At 41.6% G+C, this 21,271-nt stretch overlaps 1 protein-coding gene across 1 annotated transcript in view; it reads right to left on the reverse strand.

The window, feature by feature from the left end:
* The window catches only part of SRD5A2 (steroid 5 alpha-reductase 2), a 34,255-nt gene that overhangs the window by 9,181 nt on the left and 3,803 nt on the right, over nt 1-21,271 (reverse strand). The gene's annotated exons all lie outside the window — the stretch shown is intronic.

Here is a 21,271-nt window from a genome sequence, read left to right on the forward strand (position 1 = left end):
TTTTATTTATATAGCGCCAACATATTCCGCAGCACTGTACAATTTGTAGGGTTCAAATACAGACAGTAGGATACATTACAAAGAAAGTCATTTCACACAATAGGGCTGAGGGCCCTGCTCGCAAGAGCTTACAATCTATGAGGTAGAGGGGGTGACACAAGAGGTAGCAGGGGTGGCATTGCTTATACAGTAGTCAGACACTTTTGTAATAGAGGTTACTGTCATTACACAAAACATAAAACTTTATGAGCTGTCACCAGTCGTGTCCTTTAACATGTGGATGGTACTTGGACATATAAAGTTAGCCTGATATGCCATCATGTAATGTGAGAGCTGGAACAGAGGAGGGTTAAATTTTTGGGATTCTAATGACAGTACGGAAGGGTTTACATTAGGAATTGTGATAGGCCTGTCTAAAAAGATGTGTCTTTAGTTTGCGCTTGAAGCTGTAGAAATTGGGAGTTAATCTGATTGTCCGGGATTTGATAGTCCGTACAATGTACTGGGAAGTTGGGAAATAAAATTCAGAATGGGGATTTCTTATTGGTTTTGTTTTTGCACCTCTTTCTTGTACAGCTAAAACAACATGTCATGCCATTCTGTGGGTTGGAACGGTTATGGCGATATCAAATTTATAAAGTTTATTTTCCGTTTTTGACCCCTTTAAAAATTCCAAATCTTAAAAAAAAAAATTTATATAAAAAATTCTTCGCCATAATTTGACATCTTTTTTATACTTCCCTGTATGGCATGCATAAGGCGTCTTATTTGTTTTGTTTTGTAGGCCCAGATGTACTTTTTAGTTATACCATTTTGGGACTTTCTATTGCTTTGATCACTTTTTATTCAAATTTTATGAGAAGTGAAACAGCGAAAAAAAACAGCAGTTAGGCTCTTCTGAGTTTTTTTTCCTGCTATGATGTTCACCATATGGGAAAAATATTTTTAAAAGTTTGTAGACTACACGTTTTTGGACTGTAACTTTTTTTTTTTTTTTATGTAGATTATGAGCCCCACATAGAGCTCACAATGTACATTTTTTTCCCCTATCAGTATGTCTTTTTGGAATATGGGATGGAAATCCATGCAAACACGGGGAGAACATACAAACTCCTTGCAGAGTTGTTTGCCCTTGGCAGGATTTGAACCGAGGACTCCAGCGCTGCAAGGCTGCAATGCTAACCACTGAGCCACCGTGTGGCCCCTGGACTGTAACTTTTAAACCTTCTAGGGGTCTTGGATTTCAGGGGTCTGGTCACTAATACATTGCATTGCAATGCATTGTAAAATATTGGCAATTATATTTCAGGCTAGATAGAGTACATTAGTGCAATAGAATTATATTGCACAGATATCTCTCCCTCAGTGGCAGATCATTTGGTCCTGTGCTGTCAAATCTTCTATGTGCATTACCTATCGAGAGACCCAGTATAAAGTTTTATTCCACTGGTACCACACCCCGACTCTCCTCCATGCCTTCAATCCCACTATCCCCTCTATCTGTTGGAGATGCCTTTCTGATGTGGGAACTCTCTACCACATATTTTGGGACTGCTGTCAGATTTGTCCCTTTTGGTTGGAGGTTCAGTCTTTGCTGAAGGACGTCCTCCTTTCTGCTATTCCACTAGACCCATTGGTTTATCTCCTTAAGCTCCCTCCCCGCTCCCCGAACAAGAGTTCATCTTTATTATTTCTCTATATTTGTACCGCAGCTAAGCCCCTTATTGCTCACCAGTGCAAGAACACCCAGCCACCCTCTACTCTCCTCTGGCTCGTATCAAGGATGTTAGATGTTTGGAATCTCTCACAGCCTCCTTGAACAAAGTTATGGAGAGGTTCCGAGCTATCTGGACCCCCTGGGACATGTATTGTTCTGCTCATGGTCTCTGATCTCTCCCCTCCCCTTTTTTCTTTCCTCCATGTTTCTTGTCTTCACCTGTTTGTGTCCCCCCATCCTCTAATCTCATGAATTTGTCACTACTACTTTGTAATTTTGTAGTTACGATTTTCTTGATTTCTTGTTGGTTTGCATGCCTTTCCTTGTTTTGGCAGCAATTCTTGTATTTGTTTTATTGTTGTTCTCTTTTTTATTGGAAAATTTAATAAAAAACTACAGTTTAAAAAAAAAAAAAAAAAAAGTATTACCGTATTTTCTGGACTATAAGGCGCAAATAAAAACCTACGATTTCCTCAGAAATCGTAAGTGCGGCTTATAGTCCGGTGCGCCTTATATATGGATGGAAGCGGCGGCAAAGTCTGCGTGCCGCTTCCATACATACATAAAAGGCACCGTAAGGGTGCATTCACACTACGGAACGCCGGCGTGTATCACAGCCGTACACGCCGGCGTTACAGCAGGGCTGCCGGACACTTCCTATTCATTTCTACGGGAGCCGGCATGCGAGCGCTCCCCATAGAAATGAATGGACAGACACTTCCCATTCATTTCTATGGGAGCCGGCATGCGAGCGCTCCCCATAGAAATGAATGGAAAAAAGCAGTCCATTCATTTCTATGGGGAGCGCTCGCATGCCGGCTCCCATAGAAATGAATGGGAAGTGTCCGGCAGCCCTGCTGTCATGCCGACGTGAAACAGAACCCTGAAACAGAACGTGAAACTTACCGAGCGGTTCAGGGCGGGCGGGCATTCAGGCCTCCTCTTCCTCCGATGTCCTGACCACTTCCTCCGGCGCTCGCGAACTGATAATGGCCTGGGCGCATGTGCAATATCATAATGCTTCTACTACGGCTACTGCGCATGCGCCCAGTCCATTATCAGTTAGCGAGCGCCGTAGGAGGAGAATGGAACATCGGAGGAAGAGGAGGCCTGAATGCCCGCCCACCCTGCACCGCTCGATAAGTTTCACATTCTGTTTCAGGGTTTTATTTTAAAACGGGGGGGGGGGTAGTTTAATATAACTTTTACGGTTGGGCTCTATCAGCATGATTTTGCTGATAGAGCCCCTCCTCGCCTGCCGAGCGCTTCCAATAGAAGCGGCTGGCACGCGGGGGGTTAAGCGGCCGCTGGCAAAGTCTGCCTGCCGCCGCTTTCAATAACATATAATGCACACCGGACTGCGCCTTATAGTCCGGTGCGCCTTATATATGAACCGAGACGGACTATAAGGCGCTCATGGGCAATGCGGCTTATAGTCCAGTGCGCCTTATAGTCCGTAAAATACGGTACATTGCAGACAAGCTTTCAATAGGCTCCTGGCTGTCAGGAAAATAGATCGCTGCAGGTATCCACCCTTAAAATGGTGGCAGCCATGAGCTGCCGGGAAAACGGTCAGGGGTTAATCATGCGGGCACTGATTGTAGGCATTGCCGCAGGTTCTCCAATGTATAAAATAGTGACTGCCATATTTAAATACCTGACATCCACCGTACTATTAAGGGGGCTCTATCATTGGGGAAAGTCATTTTTAGTTAATCACATCCTTGCATATGCTTTAGAAAGGCTATTCCACACCTACCTTTAGGATGTAAATTGCCTCAGTGGTTTCTGAATAAGTCTGGTTTTATTCATATGCTAATGAGCTTCCAGCCAGCACAGGAAGTTCCCAGCAGCACTCGTCTCTGCTATTATCTCCTATGTGTGTGTTCAAACAGGAAGCCGAGCCATCAGCAGCAGCAGCCTGTGCTGTATACTCCCATAGGAAACAATAGCAAAGAGTCTAATTAGCATATGAATAAAACAGACTTATTCAAAAACCACTGAGGCAATTTACATACTAAAAGTAGGTGTGGAATAGCCTTTCTAAAGGCTATGCAAGGATCTGACTAGTTAAAAATTACTTTTCCCAATGATAGAGCCCCTTTAAGACAGGTCTTGGGAATGCGTTAAAGGGGTTGTTTTGCAAAGGACACTTGCACCCTATCCGCAGGACATAGTATAAGTGTCTACCTGCATCAATCAGATAATTATTCCCTGTCCCGTGGATAGGGGATAAGTGTCCTTAACAGCACAACCCCTTTAAAGACAAGACATGATTTCGCAACTCAGCCTATTATGTTTGCACTCTGCTCCCTGCTCAATGCTTTCTCGGTGACACAGGTCAATGTAATGACTTTGCATTGCATGACTAACATCATGACATGCTGCAGCCGTTAAAGGGGTTGTCCCATCACAAAGATCCTATCTATACTGCTTGTTAATGTGAATGTAAGACTTTTCCTAAATACATTGCTTCAGCAAAACTGCTTTGTTTGTCCACTATATTACTTTATTCAATTCTTTGTGGCCACAGCCATGACTTACAGTGGGGCAAAAAAGTATTTAGTCAGTCACCAATAGTGCAAGTTCCACCACTTAAAAAGATGAGAGGCGTCTGTAATTTACATCATAGATAGACCTCAACTATGAGAGTCAAAATGAGAAAACAAATCCAGAAAATCACATTGTCTGATTTTGTAAGAATTTATTTGCAAATTATGGTGGAAAATAAGTATTTGGTCACCTACAAGCAATCAAGATTTCTGGCTCTCACAGACCTGTAACTTCTTCTTTAAGAGTCTCCTCTTTCCTCCACTCATTACCTGTAGTAATGGCACCTGTTTAAACTTGTTATCACTATAAAAAGACACCTGTGCACACCCTCAAACAGTCAGACTCCAAACTCCACTATGGTGAAGACCAAAGAGCTGTCAAAGGACACCAGAAACAAAAATTGTAGCCCTGCACCAGGCTGGGAAGACTGAATCTGCAATAGGCAACCAGCTTGGATTGAAGAAATCAACTGTGGGAGCAATAATTAGAAAATGGAAGACATACAAGACCACTGATAATCTCCCTCGCTCTGGGGCTCCACGCAAAATCTCACCCCCTGGGGTCAAAATGATCACAAGAACGGTGAGCAAAAATCCCAGAACAACGCGGGGGGACCTAGTGAATGAACTGCAGAGAGCTGGGACCAATGTAACAAAGCCTACCATCAGTAACACACTACGCCGCCAGGGACTCAGATCCTGCAGTGCCAGACGTGTCCCACTGCTTAAGCCAGTACATGTCCGGGCCCGTCTGAAGTTTGCAAGAGAGCATTTGGATGATCTAGAAGAGTATTGGGAGAATGTCCTACGGTCTGATGAAACCAAACTGGAACTGTTTGGTAGAAACACAACTTTACGTGTTTGGAGGAAAAAGAATACTGAGTTGCATCCATCAAACACCATACCTACTGTAAAGCATGGGGGTGGAAACATCATGCTTTGGGGCTGTTTCTCTGCAAAGGGGCCAGGACGACTGATCCGGGTACATGAAAGAATGAATGGGGCCATGTATCGTGAGATTTTGAGTGCAAACCTCCTTCCATCAGCAAAGGCATTGAAGATGAAGCGTGGCTGGGTCTTTCAACATGACAATGATCCAAAGCACACCGCCAGGGCAACGAAGGAGTGGCTTTGTAAGAAGCATTTCAAGGTCCTGGAGTGGCCTAGCCAGTCTCCAGATCTCAACCCTATAGAAAACCTTTGGAGGGAGTTGAAAGTCTGTGTTGCCAAGCGACAGCCCCAAAACATCACTGCTCTAGAGGAGATCTGCATGGAGGAATGGACCAACATACCAACAACAGTGTGTGCCAACCTTGTGAAGACTTACAGAAAACGTTTGACCTCTGTCATTGCCAACAAAGGATATATAACAAAGTATTGAGATGAAATTTTGTTACTGACCAAATACTTATTTTCCACCATAATTTGCAAATAAATTCTTACAAAATCAGACAATGTGATTTTCTGGATTTGTTTTCTCATTTTGTCTCTCATAGTTGAGGTCTACCTATGATGTAAATTACAGACGCCTCTCATCTTTTTAAGTGGTGGAACTTGCACTATTGGTGACTGACTAAATACTTTTTTGCCCCACTGTATCTGCTCAAAAGTCAAGTGATGTATCTGCTGCTCTCAGGGAGGAGGGGCTAAGTGCAGGGGAGCAAGCCTGTGTTTCTAGCTACTCCTGTGTCTACATCACCTGACCTAGCTTCCTGCTCTCAGATAGGGGAGAGGAGCTGCTTTCATTTCTGAACTCGTCTTCTGTTCTCCCAGTTATTAGGCTAGCTAATTCAATTGTGTTCATTATGGCAGAGACAGGCAGTCTCTGTATGTAACACAGAATGGAGTTGCTCCTGCCTGTACTTCATAGTCCAGTATTGTGCATATAGTGTTTTTTTGAGGACCTTTGATGACATCACAGGCCCTTCAGCCGCCCCATAGGATCACGCTATGCGGCGGGCGGAGCTATACGCTAATTTGGGGCAGAGATAAACGGCAGGTTGCATGTGAAACCCCGCCCACCAAATGACACAAGAAACCAGGAAGAAAGAAGATTTTACAGCAGTGAAGACTGGTGAGTATGCGACGTGGGAATACCCCTTTAAGTCATCAAGTCATGCTGCAGCAGTGAGTTACAGACATATCTGAAGTCTATGTTAGTATGTGACTGGTTTAGATTTAATTCTGGCATGTGAGAATGCATCTCACACCAGTGGGGGAATTGATTAATACTAGCATATCAATATATAAATACATTCCCAATATGTGGCAATATTATATTAGTGAATAACAGCTAAATCCTGCTTGTCTTCTGTATTCCTGTTTTTGGGAGTCTGAGCTCTTGTTGCAGTTGATGATGTTTGCGGTACATATAGTATATATACACATTGTATACACCATAAGCTATTATTTTAAATGTATTTTGTATATGAATCTGAGATTGAACATGAGTTTTAGGTGCAAATATATGTTTTTCAAATAAATATTTGTGTTGGTTGCAAAGTTGCACGAAGGTGGATGTGGCTATCGATGACCAATTAAGACATTTGTGATCTTCAGGTTGTCTAATTTCAAAAAATATATAGTGTTTAGGGGGTTCACTTACTTTTCATGGTGTGTAATCACTACATTTTATAGGATGATACTTTTTTAACACTTTCAGCTTCAAAGCAGATTTTTGTTCCTTCCAGTTCTAGCGATTTTCTGAAGACACGGGCATGCGGGTGTAGGCTATAGTGATTTGTATGAACTCTGCACATGTTGAACTCTTATTTTTAGGAGGTTTGGTGCATTTAATTTTTTGTTTGGTTTCCACTTTTAACAACTAATATACATTTATTTGCATTTTTTCATAAAACATTCACTTTAACTCAAAATTGCATGAAGGTGCCTGTTCGTATACAGTACCAAGTGGCATTCTGACAATGCTGCAGGTGTCTACTTTAAGAAAATATATAGGCATGGGGGGGTGGGGGTGCTTTTTTAATGTTGCAAGTTTGATTTGTCCATCTCAAAACTGTGAAAATTGCTCTGGCTACTGGAGGTGCAAAATTTCCAGAGACCCTTGGCAGCGAAAAGGTTAAAGTCAATGGGAGTCTTATTTTTACACGTGTATTTTTTACACGTGTATTTTGCCAAAATACACGTGTATTTTTTACATGTGTATTTTGCCAAAATACACGTGTTTACTCTGTGTGAACAGGCCCTTACATTTAGCCTGTCTCATCCGTTTCTTTTCAAGCTGCAAGGCACTTTGTTTACTTGTTCAGCTCTTTGACACAATTTTGCGCTCTTAGCTTTTGGATAAACTTGCCCAATAGATGGTCATTTTTTTGGGCGGCATTTTAAAAACAGTCCTTAGTATTATGAGCCTTTAGTATTCACCTGACACTGATAAGAGATGTAATAGGATGAAGAGTAATCCAGAGCAGCCCTCACACAGTATTACTAGGACCTGACATTGATAAAAGATGTAATAGGATGAATAGTAATACAGAGCGGCCATCACAGTATTACTATGGCCTGAAGGAGCCGCCTCACAGGCAGACTTGTGGAGTTGCCCAAAGCAACCAATCACAGCTCAGCTTTCACTTTACCTCAGCAGCTTCAGTGATGAAAGCTCCTGTATAGTACAGATTTCATATTTCCCCATTATATGTATAGGGCCTAACTTTGGGGGCCCAAATTTCATGATGGGGGGACGCTAGAAAGATGTAATGTGCGCAGTATTCTGCTCCTGTGCGTGGAGAGGGGGCATGCCAAATTTCACCCAAATCGGGTGAGAACTGTGGATTTGTATAGAGCAGACTACTACAAGATTTGAGTTCTATATATATAGATTTTATAAATTCTTTATTTATGCTATATAAAACAAGAGCTACAAAACAGACTGCCACTTAAACAGGGGCCAATGTATAAACAGAAAAAAATACAAAAAAACCCCCTCAAATTAGGAAGGAAGGTTAAGAAACAGAGAATTTATGACACGACTGGAAGGTGGAGAGCCACACATCCAATGGAAAGGCAGTTCCAAGTTCCCTCTCCCAGCACATAGTAAAAGCAAGTAGAAGATCAGTTATCAGAGAACAAGCTGTGGATGACTGAGATAGGGTGGGATGGTATGGTGGAGAAAACATACCGTATATACTTGAGTATAAGCCGAATTTTTCAGCACAGTTTTTGTGCTGAAAAAGCCCCCCTCGGCTTATATTCGAGTCAGCAAAAAAAAAAAAAATTTAGGGTGGGGGGAAAGGGGGGGTCTATGACCAGCAGCAATATTAATGTATAGAATCTCCCATAAAATAGTGGGAAACAAAGAAGCTTTAAAAAAAATAAAAGTTCACTCCTTTCCCTAGAATACATGCAAAAGTAGAAAATGACTGAAACATTAGGTATCCCTGTGTCTGAAAGTGCCCGGTCTACTGTATATAGGGTATCTGCAGTGCTCCTGTTCCATTGGAAAGGAGTTAATAGGAGCCCTGCAGATACCCTATATTCAGCCAGGCTGAATTCCAAGTGGGGGAAAAAAAACACAGTCTTCAAGCTCAGGGAAGGGGCAGACAGACAACCAAAACACCCCCTCCCCTTCCCCAGCAACTACTGCACCCAAAAACTCCCACCATTTTAATTTTTGAAGTTTTCCAGTAGCTGCTGCATTTCCCCTCCCCCTCGGCTTATACTCGAGTCAATAAGTTTTCCCAGTTTTTTGTGGTAAAATTAGGGGCCTCGGCTTATATTCAGGTCGGCTTATACTCGAGTGTATACGGTAAGTGCTTGAATGGAGACATTGGTCTGTGTAAGTTTTGCTTTTTTATTCAGGGCAGCATAGAAATAATGCAGTTGTAAGTACTGCAAATGTGAGTTTAGGGTTCTAGAGTCATAGGAATATTTTTAAAAGAATATATATAATATAGATATATAGATTTGTTTTTAGAAATTAGCAATGAACCAGAAATTGACTTAAAACACAGTGTATGTCACTCTCAGGGCTCCTGGGACTCTATCTAGCCAATTTCTAGCTCTCTAAGGAAAACTGACATGTATGTCTTTAGGAAAATGGATAGTAATAATAAGCAGTGGATAGAAATTACTAATGTAATCATACACTGCACTACCACTTTCTTTTCTGCTTTTTAACATGAAAAATGTTTCAGAAATTAGCATTATTCATGCACAGATTTCAATCTGTTGTAGTTATAATTGAAAAAGTAATGATTTTTATACAACAATTAGCCTATTTTGGAGACTAGAAACTGCAAAAGGCTCCAGAAAAACTAACCAAAAATTACCCCATTTTGGGAACAGAATGCTGTACCAACATGGCATTGGTATTGAAAGAAGCAAATGTGTTATTATACCAACAGTTTGGCACTGGCAGCTACAGAATTGAAAGAAAAATTTGAAGCAGACTGTCAACATGCCTGGATGGTCTTCCAGTTGTAAAGGGAAGAATTGTCTTTTTAAAACAAGTTGACAAAAAATTATTCCTGTATGGGAGCAAATGCTTTAGCAACACAGCTTTGGAGGTGGAGTAGTGACAATTACAGAATGTAAAAAAAAAGTGGTACACTATCAGAATGAAAATATCATATGAAATGGAAAGGCTTCTCTGATCATGACAAAAGCTGAACATGTGCCATAAAAGAACCTGGACTGTCCTGCCTTTAATCTCGTTATGGGAACAAATGCCAAAGCAACATAACATTGGCATATATTTAAGTATATTTTTGTCATGTGGGAGGAAACTGGAGTACCCATAGGAAACTCACTTAGGAACCACTACTAAATGCTGTCTTCTGCTTTCTGCCCTCTCTGATTCAAGAATACGAAATTAGATTGAATACTGTCCTGCAAACATATTTCCATTTTTTTCCTATCTCTTTTTCTGTGCCAGAGACCTTTTTAGCTATTTCATAACTTGTATTTCAATTTCATTTCCCTGAATCTCCTATAGGCTTTTCTCAGCTCTTTGTTGTTTGCTATTTTACAGTTACTTCTGGTAGAATTACATGTAAAAGAACCAGTAGTAGAACTAATGAATGGAGTATGGTCAATAAGAGAAGGACATATTGTGTATAATCTGCATGACTGGTAATACTTGTGTCAGTGAGCCATCCTGACCTCGCTGCTCTTATGGACGTTGCTTTTTTTAGCACCACCTCTAGCCCAGTAAATCCAACCAAAACCAGGACAGATGGGGACGTGACTGGGACTCCTGAGCTACAGTAAATTCACAGGAGCAAAATGTGAAGACACTGATAACACTGCGCAACAATGATTTTGCTACTGAGAGAAAAACATGTGACTTACACTAAAATGCGCACCCTGATTCCAAATATGAACTCGGAAGTTGCCTCACTCATCTAGATTTTAAGTTGTACAAGCAAAGCGTATTCAGTTATAATACTAATGTATTAGATATTGGAAATATTCCAATAGACGTGCCTAGACCTATCTGGCGCCAAAACTTCACACTTTCGTCATCGACACATCAAGTTAGCTGCATACTATGCAATGAAAAGTGATGTCTGTTTCTGTACTGATGTAAATGGTCTTATGATGGAGCTAGATGGTACATATGTTCCTGATGAATGGAGGCTAATTGGAAATGATCAAATACTCAGAACATAAATGGACAATTTCTGCTGACCTGAAAGTGGGAGCACTGCTGCTTGGCCTACAGTTAGGGTACACAAAGCATATGTGTTTCTTGTGCCTATGGAACAGACGTGATGACAACAATCATCACAAAATGAGACAGTGGTCTCTCAGAGTTGAGCACACAGTTGGTCAGTACAATGTACAACACAAATCACTGGTTGATCCATTTCAAGTTTATCTTCCACCCCTTCACATTAAACTTGATTTAATGAAAAATGTTATAATTGCACTTGATCGTGATGGAAATGGTTTCCAGTATAAGAAGAAGAAGTTTATCACACTGAAAGCTGAGGCTAAAATAAAGGCCGGAATTTTTATTATCTCCGAAATCAACAAACTAATGTGATGACACATTAAGAACAAAACTCAACCCTCTAGACCAGGGGTCCTCAAACTTTTTAAACAGTGGGCCGGAGGCAGAGCAAGTCGCACAGACATCGGGAGCGGTACCCTCCAATAGGTAAAGTGAAGTGCGCTCCATGGCCTGGCCCACGCGCCCCAGGACCTTCATTATAAATGCACGCCTGCCAGCGTTGTCGGCGGGGCAAGACAGAAGTGCTTGGTGGGCCGCAGTTTGAGGACCCCTGCTCTAGACCTTGCAGCTTGGGTTGCATTTGGGCAAGTAGTACAGAACTTCCTTGGGACCAGAATTGCTGAAAACTTTGCTGAATTAGTAGACAACCTGCTTACAGCATATGAACAACTTAGCTGCCGAATGTCATTGAAAATGCATTTCTTACATTCCCATCTTGACTTTTTCCCACCCAATTTGGGAAAAACAAGTCACGAACATGGAGAGCGGTTCCATAAAGATATTTCTACAATGGAGAATAGATCTAGGCCACAGGAATCCCAACATGATAGGGGATTAATGCTAGTTTTTGCAATGGGAAAATATGACCATTCACAAACGCAGAACCAAATGCCTGAAGCCCTTTCATCAGTTCTGGGCCTTGCTCAAGTAAGACTTTTAAACTGAAAAACTAGACTTTTTGAAATTTTGTTATTCCATTACAGTCCCATACACTGTTTACTATGAAAACTTTGTTGTAGATCAGGTAATTGATGGAGTGAAACTCATTCTGTTCAAAATTATTCAATGCTTTCCAAGTGCTTAATTCATTTAATTATGTATTTATGCATACTTATGCATAGCAAAATTTCCTAGCGTGTTAAAACAATTCTGACTTCGGATTTGGAATCTGCACACTTGATTTAGTACAGAAAGAGTGTTTTTTGCCCAGTAGCAGATGAAAAGTGTTTTGTTTTTTTTTCGTTGTGTGGTGTAATTAATTAACACATAACTATTAATCATAAATATTAAGGAAATCCATAAGGGCTCAATAAAAAGATATACACCCCAGTATTAAAGAAAAAACTGTTCGAAATAGTAAACATTACTATTTGGAACACCCGTAGCTTCTAGGATTTATGCAGATATATCTTCTTTGATACTGGGATGTATATCTTTTCTTTAGACATTAAAGTTGACTAAGGTGCCATTTTGCCAGCAGCGCCTGGACAGTACCATTTTGCCTGGGATTGCCAACATCCGTAGCAAATATTAAGAATTCTAATTGCACCCCTTTCCTTAGAACACATATAAAAGTACTTAAAGAGGACCTTTCACCGATTTGGGCACAGGCAGTTCTATATACTGCTGGAAAGCTGACAGTGCGTTGAATTCAGTGCACTGTTGGCTTTCCCGATCTGTGCCCCGGGTAAAGAGCTATCGGTACCGTAGCTCATTACAGTCAGAAGGGCGTTCCTGACAGTCTGTCAGGAACGTCCTTCTCCACAGCAGGGCCTATCATGCTGTACAGTGTGAGCGGGGAGGAACGCCCCCTCCCTCTGCTCACAGTGCTTGTCCATAGACGAGGGGGGGGGATTCCTCCCCACTCACACAGCACAGCGCTATAGGCGCTGCTGTGAAGAAGGACGTACCTGACTGACTGTCAGAAGTTTGACCACCCACACCGGAAAAAGATGCGTGAAGAGGTCATTCCTAAGGAAGATGGAGGCAGCGCTGGAGAGTTCTCTCGCAGCATTGGGGACGCCCCCAGTGCTGTGAGAGAACTAATTTGCATACCGACAAAAAACGGGATTTATACCGAACGGCGGCGTGGAGAAGACATCTAAAGTTAGGAGAAGAATAGCCTTTCTTAAGGCTATTCCTACATGTCAACGAGAAAAAATTAGATTTTAATGGTAGAATCCCTTTAATAATAAGGGCACTGCGCCTGTGTATATTGTATGTGACTCATTAAAGGCCTTTATTAGAGGCTTGTATTATCAGAAGATTCAATCTTACATATCAACTGTGTGAAAGGAGTGGGAGATTCTTAAGTCGAAGGTAATAGCTAGTGAAGCTGAATATTCTTCTTGTAAATGTCCTGATGTTTATGAAAAGTCTAATGATTCTCACTCGAATTCTAACAAGTTCTTGCTTGATAAAGAAGAACAGCAATTAAATGTATGGTTTAATGTTAAATATTGAACTGAGGGTTGCCCAGAGGCTTTTATTTCTTCACTTATAAATCAATACTTTGGGTAATTGTATCGGTTTTATTTATTCACCTGGCAGTGCTCTTCAAAGCATCCACCTGGAGATATAATTTATAATTATTTTGCCAATTTTTACCAATCTGATTTTAGATTTATGGTTATCTTCTCTTTTTATGTGATATGCTTCAGAGTTTTTCATTATATAAGTAACCTCCACTATCATAGAGGGAAGCACTTATAACATTGGTGGTTGAGCCCAGGAAGGATCCATAGATCGCATAGATTCTTAAAAACCTACACTTATGAGCAAAAGGGTAACAATGTTAGAACTATGTTAGAACTAGAGCTATGCCATCCCGGATTTTAAATTACAGAAAAATATGGGTTAGGGAAAGCTTTCTTGTCCCAAAGCCTTGCGAGGTGCAAAATATTATAAGGCTTATAGAGATGTTTGACTCCAAACATCCAGAAGTGGTAGAATTATTGAAGTACTGAAAGATCTTGTTATTAGACAATAATATTACAGATCTTGTCTCTCAAAAATGGCGCGGTCGCTCAGTGGTTAGCACTGTTGCTGTGCAGTATTGGAGTCCTAGGTTTGAATCCGACCAAGGACAAAATCTGCAAGGAGTTGGTATGCTCTCCCTGTGTTTGCGTGGTTTTCCTGCCACACTCCAAAGACATACTGATAGGGAATATAGATTGTGACTCCTATATGTGACAATGACTGACAATATCTGTAAAGCGCTGCAGAGTATGATTGCATTGAATGTAATGCAAGTTTATTAAAACTGGGAAAATGTTTTGCAGTGCATGTATTGGTCATTGATTTGAGAGCCATAACTTAATTCATTGCAACACAACAGTTGTTGTGTACCTCAATATATGTCCATGTAACTATGTGGGGAAAACTATTCGCCAGTTGAGACAGTGAATTAGCTGATCACATGAGGGATACCCATGTCAAAACGTGTGGCCAAACATGAAGGTGATGTTTATAGTTCCAGGCATGTGAATGGATTAGACACCAGCATTTATGGACTCAATTGCCTGAATCCAAATCGCCTGAATGACTAACTGAATTTCACATACTTTATTGGAAGTGGCTGTGTGTGTTAAAATATTTAAACATGGGGACCACTCAGGAGCCAGTATAATGAACAGTATAGTGAACACCTGTCAGTATTGCCCACGATCAGTGCTTGTACATTGACTCCCCCTGATGCCTCAAAGCTGACCCAGGTGAAATTTTCCCAGTGGTGCATGGGCACCTCCATATTGGGACAAATTGCTGACCTCAGGACTAATATTCAGGAACAGCGATCCATTACAATGAAAGCGTATATTGAAGGTTCCCAGGCTTGTCTTTGTCATGCTCTATGCAGCCTGTAATAAAAATACTACTGTTTTACAATATATTGCAATGCATTAGCATTGCAGAATATTGTATTTATGATCAGAACATTGAAACACCATAGTGGAGAAAAAAATCAAAAAAGCCAAACCGAAGTTTTTTCACTTTCACCCCTCATAAATTTGAATAAAGAGAAATTAAAGTAATAGTCATTCCCATTTTTATTTTTTTTCCAGCTTCCCAGTATATCATATAGAATATTAAATGGTAACATTATGAAGTATTACTTGTCCTGCACAAGGCTTTGTAACAGAAAAGTAAATAGAGGAGTCATAAATTAATAGCCCCCTACTGTTAATAAACTGGCCTTGTTGCAACATATTTAATACATTAAAGGTATTCTACCATTAAAAACTTTTTTTTTTCTCGTTGACACATCGGAATAGCCTTAAGAAAGGCTATTCTTCTCCTACCTTTAGATGTCTTCTTCGTCCCGCCTTTCGGTTAAAATTCTGTTTTTCATCGGTATGCAAATGAGTTCTCTTGCAGCACTGGGGGCGTACACTCCCGTAGTTCAACAGAGTACAGAGCGTACTGTGCATGCTCGTGTAAGCGGCCACAAAAACATGGCTGCCAGCATGTGCATTCGGCTCTGCCTGCGGCCTGATGGCAGAGCCAACTGCGCAGGCGTACAAGTGTGACCCCAGTTCTGGAAGAAGATGCATGAAGAGGACGTTCCAGAAGAAGATGGAGGCGGTGCTGGAGAAAGTTCTCTCGCGGCATTGAGGACACCCCCAGTGCTGTTTGAACACTGAGACCCGGCCTCAGTGTTGCAAGAGAATTCATTTGCATACCAACGAAAAACGGAATTTTAACCGAATGGCGGGGCGAAGAAGACATCTAAAGGTAGGAGAAGAATAGCCTTTCTTAAGGCTATTCCGACGTGTCAACGAGAAAAAAAAAGTTTTTAATGGTAGAATCCTTTTAAGGTTGTATCAGTTGGATATATCAACCCCTTCCCAACATCCAACGTACTAGTACGATGGATGCTGGGTGTTTAAAGATTGCGGCCACATGGGAGCTGGGAGGTCGCCATAAACGCTGTTGTGTCTGCTGTTCTATACAGCAGAAAACCCAGCGCTAATGCCCGCAATCGATACCCGCTCCAATCGTGGATATTAACCCTTCTGGTGCCTTGTTCAAAGCTGACCGAGGCACCATTATATCAGTCGCACGTGGGCGCCACCATTTTGTCGGGGATTGCCGGCACCCAGAGCAAGCACCGGAGCCGGCCTCCCGTTGGCATGTTAGTCGGGAGCCTTGTGAAGGCTTCCAGGCCTGTCTGTAATGATTTTCTTTTGTGGGCATTTTTTTGCAATGCATTGCATTAATGAGCAGACTCCCTGAAATTCAAGACTCCCTAGGGGGTCTAATAAATGCAAAAAAAAAATAAAAGTTAAAAAAAATAAAAAATAAAATGTATTAAAAATTCAAATCATTCCCTTTTCACCATTTTGTCGGGGATTGCCGGCACCCAGAGCAAGCACCGGAGCCGGCCTCCCGTTGGCATGTTAGTCGGGAGCCTTGTGAAGGCTTCCAGGCCTGTCTGTAATGATTTTCTTTTGTGGGCATTTTTTTGCAATGCATTGCATTAATGAGCAGACTCCCTGAAATTCAAGACTCCCTAGGGGGTCTAATAAATGCAAAAAAAAAATAAAAGTTAAAAAAAATAAAAATAAAAAATAAAATGTATTAAAAATTCAAATCATTCCCTTTTCCCTAGAACACATATAAAAAGTACTTAAATACTGTGTAACACATACACATTAGGTATCCCTGTGTCTGTAAACGCCTGGTCTAAAAATCTATAAAAATATTTTTCCCGTACAGTAAACACTGTAGAGAGAAAAAAAAAAAATCAAAAGTGCTAAACCTCCGTTTTTTCACTATTTTGCCTCTGAGAAAAATTTGAATAAAAAGTGATCAAAGCAATAGCAACTCCCCAAAATAGTATAACTAAAAAGTACACCTGGTTCCGCAAAAAAGAATCCCTATGCATCCCGTACACAGAAGTTTAAAAAAGTTACGGGTGTCAGAATATGGCGACTTTTAGAAAGAAATAATTTTGGGCAAAGTTTAGAATTTTTGTTAGGGGGGTTAAAATGTAAATAAAACCTTATGAATTTGGTATCCTTGGAATCACATCAAAACATAGAATACAGGTGACGTAATTTTGGCTGCACAGTGAACGCTGTAAAAACGAAGCCCATAAGAAAGTCGCACAAGTGCACCTTTTCTTCAAACCTCCTCCACCTCATTCTGATTTTTTTTTTCCAGCTTCTTAGTACATTGTACAGAATAATTAATGGTAGGATCATAAAGAAAAATTTTAACTTTATATGGCTCTGAGAGCAGAAAAATTGAAAAGTTGTGGGGTTTGGAAGGGAGGGAGGGTAAAAAACGAAAATTGAAAAATGCCCACAGTGGGAATGGGAAATGTACACATGATTTGAGCTATAGTGTTAATGTAATGTCTTTATTGGCTTGCTAGCTTATAATTTCTATATACTGTATATTATCTGAGCCAGAGTGCTAATAGACTAGAATGCTGGTTTATATCCCCTCATGGCATGGGTGCATGGATGTGGGCATGTTGATGGGGGTATACAGGGATGCATCACAAGGAGTGGTATTATCAATGGTGTCCTCTTGAGTATCTTATATCAGGCTCTTTGAGTTCCATTGGGAGATTACCTTGGATATTATCAGGTTTAACTTTCCTGTACAATACATCACCTCTCTCCCATATTTTCCAGTGATGAGATACTGAATTATTCCACTGTCGTATGCTAGATGCATTGGCACTGAGTGAGTGGATATGACTTGCTGCACTGTTTATATGATGGTAAGTCTTTTGGGGTGGGAATAAGGGCTAGGTAGGTACTAGGCCTTGGTGAGCCCGAAGGGTGGCCTGCCAAAATTGGTGCACACTAATTGGATGTCTGCTTTTGTGATTGGCTGCATCTCAGCCCAGTTTGTGGTGGGGCACTGCACTTAAAGTCTCCGCATCTTCCAGGATGAGCATCCAGCTGTAATCAATGCAGATACTCGCCATTATATATGTCTGAAGAAATAATGACATTATCATACCCCTGATGACTTATTTGGAAACGTGTATACAATATTAGTTAAGGCCAATCTGTTCCACAGTGTAGAGCTGTCACTTGTAGGGGCAGTGTGTGTTGACCTTGATTTAGCTGGAGTTTGGTACACACATTGCTTCTCTCTGACTGACACCAATGGCAGCTTTTTGACCCATAATGAGAATTCCATTTCACATACAGAGTGAAAAATCTCATGTGAAGTTGGAATACATGATAAAACACTATTTATCACAGACCTTTTTAGTGAGACGTTTAATTAAAGTTAGATTTTATCTCTTTAATCCTGGGAATTTTCATTAAGTTGCATTATATGGACAGCCAACTAATTTTAATTAAAAAATATATGCAGAAAACTTTCAACCCAACAATAGAAAGGAATGAAAAAAACATACGTGATTTAGGCAGCTCGGTGAAGTCCTTGACTGAGAAGGAACTGGTATACGATGAGGAGATGAATTGTAAAAGTGAAGTTTTATTGAATTTTGGCGCTGGATGTTTTTTATTCATCTCCTCAACTAATTTTAATAGGCATTTAGGCTGTTTCCATGGTGCTTTTTTGCTGAACAACCGTGCATGGTTTTTAATTGCAGTAATGAGTAGTACATGTTACTTTACAGTTCACCTGTATGATAGCAAACCATTAAACTGAAAATCTCTAGTGTACTGGTATGGATGAAAAGTATTGTAATGTGCTATTCATACTGCAATTAAAAAAAGGCAAAAGAGCACAATGTAAACCCAGCCTCAAATGCTAAGGATGAGTAGTTTACATCAGCTGCTGGTGCAGAAGCATACTGTAACATCTCTGCCTGTTCGGGCCTCTGCGCCACCCTCTGCTCGCGTGCTGTGGCGCAGGAGGCGTGTGCAGTTTGATAATCTGCTTAAAGTTTTTAGTTGCACTGTGTGAACATGGCTCTAGTCCTTAATTGGATTTGCACCACACCTGTCTTCTGCCTAGGTTGCCTCTGTTCATTAAGTGTTTGATTTTGTCTTGCCTGTGATTGACAGCTTTCCTTCCTATCAGGTTCAGGGCGGGTTCTTCCTCCCCTATTTAGTCTTGGCTCACAGTCACACTGGGGCCGGTTATTGCCTCTTGCTTCTGGTATCCCTTGCTGTTATATTACTTGTATTCTAATCCTTGACCTCTGGCTTCCCTACTGACAATTCTTTTGGACTCCGATTTGGCACTGCATCGCTCTCCTGTTACCGATCCCTGGCTAGCTGACCTCCCTTTGTTGTTGTTCGTCTTGTCTGCGTTTTGTGTTTCACGTATTCAGGGAGGGACTGTCTTCGTGGTTGTCGCCTATTACCTAGGATAGGGTCTGGCAATAGGAAGGGAAAGCGGAGGGCTTCAGCTTAGGGCTCACTGTCCCATGTGCCCCTCCCTCCAGGGTTCACCAGCAGTTTCTGGGGAATTATCGTCTGCTATTCCCTAACACATACACAGAGAATGAATGGTACCAGAAGTGGGCAGATACATTTTCTGAAGCTCCCATTCTTTTAAAATGGCAAAATGAATATGGTAAGTACCAAATCACATGTTTACAATAACGTCCAAAACTAAATAATATACATTAATAATAAATGACAGAGAGGATTCTAAAAGCTTATTCTAAAGTTACTTAAAGGGTAATTTTCAAGGGATCCTATCATTCAAACGTAATTTTTTCTAAGTACCACATCGCAATAGCCTTAAGAAAGGCTATTCTTCTCCTACCTTTCATTGTCTTCTCCGCACCGCCGTTCGCTGGTAATCCCGGTTTTTGTCGGTATGCAAGTGAGTTCTCTAGCAGCACTAGGGGCTGGCCCCAGCGCTCAAACAGCACTGGGGGCATCCTAAATGCTGCGAGAGAACTCTCCAGCGACGCCTCCATCTTCTTCAGGAACCCGCTTCTCTGCACATCTACTTCCGTCCTGGGTTTTCAATTTTCTAGGCCTCAGGCAGAGCCGACTGTGCATGCCTGGGCCACAAGAAAATGGCCGCTTACACTGTAAGCTGTGTAAGTGGCCATTTTCTTGTGGCCTGGGCATGCGCAGTCAGCTCTGCCCGAGGTCTAAAAAATTGAAAACCCAGGATGGAAGAAGACGCGCAGAGAGGCGGGTTCCTGAAGAAGATGGATGTGTTGCTGGAGAGTTCTCTCGCAGCATTGGGGACTCCCCCAGTGCTGTTTGAGTGCTGGGGCCCTCCCCCAGTACTGTGAGAGAACTCATTTGCATACCGACAAAAACTGGGATTACAGACAAATGGCGGCGCGGAGAAGACAACGAAAGGTAGGAGACAAATAGCCTTTCTTAAGGCTATTCTGACGTGATACCTTGAAAAATTGTGTTTGAAGGATAGGATCCCTTTAAATCACACTGTATCCACTGGAATGGGGACAACTGTCTGAAGTTTGGATGTCTGATTGCTAGGAGTCACGCTGATCACAAGAATGGGGGTCTCATTGTCCAATCTGAATGAAGTAGCAGGTCACAAATGTGTGCTGCCTCTCCATTCATTTTCTATGGAACTGCTGTAGATAGCCAAATGTTGTACTATCTCCAGCTGTTCCATGCTGTGAAAGGAGTGGTTGCGCATGTGCATCCTATTGCTCCATTCGTATGTGGGTGTAAAGGACTAATAAAGGTATAATGTTCTTATGATTAATGAAGGTCCCACCAGTTAGGCCCCAACTGATCAGACCAACTAATCCAGCACAGTGGCTCAGTGCTTAGCACTGTTGCTCTGCAGGGGTCAATTCACACGGAGCAAAATGGCGCAGATTCTGGCGCTTTTCTGCTCGGGTTAGGTGCCAGAGTCCGCGCGGCAAAAAAGCCTCCCCATAGAACTCTATGGGGAGAATTTTTTACCACGCGGACTTTGGTGCCGATCCCGAGCGGAAAAGCACCAGAATACGCGCAGTATCCGCACCATTTTGCTCCGTGTGAATGGACCCTAGCACTGGAGTTCTAGGTTTGAATCCAAGAGATCTGCACGGAATTTGTGTGCTCTCCCTGTGTTTGCATGGTTTTACTCCAGTTTCCGCTCACACTCCAAAGACATACGGATTGTGAATTTAGATTGTGAGCCCTATATGGGACAGTGTTAAAGGGGCTCTATCAGCAAAATCATGCTGATAGAGCCCCACATATGCGTGCATAGCCTTTAAAAAGGCTATTCAGGCACCGGTAAAGTTATATTAAACTACCCCCCCCCCCCTGTTTTAAAATAATAACCTAAAAAAGAATGTGCTCTACTTACGGATCGTGCACGCTGGGCGGGCATTCAGGGTGTGTCTTCATTTTCATCCCCGCCTCTTCTTCCTCCGATGTCTTCGGG

The sequence above is a fragment of the Leptodactylus fuscus genome, chromosome 3, assembly GCF_031893055.1.
Source record: "Leptodactylus fuscus isolate aLepFus1 chromosome 3, aLepFus1.hap2, whole genome shotgun sequence".
NCBI lineage: Eukaryota > Metazoa > Chordata > Amphibia > Anura > Leptodactylidae > Leptodactylus > Leptodactylus fuscus.